The 1,135-nt window shown below is 47.5% G+C and overlaps 1 protein-coding gene across 1 annotated transcript in view; it reads right to left on the bottom strand.

Annotated features, from left to right (window-relative positions):
* ACKR3 (atypical chemokine receptor 3) overlaps positions 1-901 on the bottom strand; it is a 9,952-nt gene extending 9,051 nt beyond the window's left edge. Inside the window, exon 1 of the mRNA XM_018084489.2 lies at positions 862-901. The gene's annotated coding sequence lies outside the window, so the exon portion shown is untranslated. The remainder of the gene's footprint in view (positions 1-861) is intronic.
* Positions 902-1,135: the final 234 nt, after the last annotated feature.

Below are 1,135 nucleotides of genomic sequence, written 5' to 3'. Positions count from 1 at the left end.
CCAAACCATCCTATGATTATATGATTAAACCTGCTGAAAAATGCATGCTTAAAAAGAGAACATGTTTTCCCACAAAAATGTCCAGCACAAGCTATCAAGCTTAAACCAAGTCAGGAATGCAGAAAAACAAGACATTTTACTCTGTGGTGGAAGAGACCCATGTAAAAAGAGTGAGGGTGCAGGTTAAAAGGACTCCCAGCTGCAAGCAGAGCAGTCTTAATTCTGGGGGGAAAAAAAGACATTGATATTTCAAATGTACTCTTTTTCTCAGCTCACAATTCCTTAATTCTGCCCCCATCGAAGAACAGAATCAAACACATCACACTTACACTTGCAGAAGTGACAGCACAATCAGCTTCAGCTTTTCTGCCAGGAAAGAGAAGATTAAGCTGTAGATATTGCACTCCTGCAGCTCCAAGCATGCCTGGTGCTCCTCCCAGCTCAGTCCCACGCATCCCCAGAGACCTCCGACAGCTCCCAGCTGGCACTGCCCTGGGGTGTCCTGGGGAGCATGTGGCACAGAGACATGCTGAGGAGAGGCCTGACTGGTGGGCCTTTGGTGGTGCCTCTGTCCCCACCGAGATCTGGGCTGCCACAAGCTCCAAGTGCCACCCTGCAGCATGGCCACAGAAGCCACCAGGACCATCCCATCCTCTGGCTCACACACTGCCGGGGGTTTGGGTGCCAGGGAACGAGGAGAACAGAGGGACAAGTCTCCCACCATTTCAAAATGGAGAGAGTGTGATGTAAGGTACCTCATCTCCCTTCCTGACCCCCATTCTTCTTGGATGAGGTCCTCCAAACTTCACAGCTGTCAGTGAGCAAAGTGTTTCAGCATCTGCTTAAATTCCAAGCGCTCACCCAAGTCCATGGATTTGGTGGGATTGAAGCATGATGAGTTCAGACAACGACAAGATTATGTTTAAAAATAAGCATTGTACTGAAGCACTTGGCTAAATCAGGCTCTGAAAATCCTAGGGAAAAAAAAAATAAATAAAGTTACTCCAGCAGAACTCCAGTCACTCAGCCAAAAAAGCAAGTGGAGTGGTTTTTCCTTAGCTGGTGTGCCAGAAAATAACACCAAGTAGTCCAATGTCTTCCACAGCTCTCTAAAAATACCAGCCAGCACCTGCAA

Source organism: Manacus vitellinus, unplaced genomic scaffold (assembly GCF_001715985.3).
Source record: "Manacus vitellinus isolate BGI_N305 unplaced genomic scaffold, ASM171598v3 scaffold_71_pilon, whole genome shotgun sequence".
In the NCBI taxonomy this organism is placed as follows: domain Eukaryota; kingdom Metazoa; phylum Chordata; class Aves; order Passeriformes; family Pipridae; genus Manacus; species Manacus vitellinus.
Note: the sequence above shows the minus strand (reverse complement) of the source record. Positions and strands in the feature narration are given on the sequence as shown.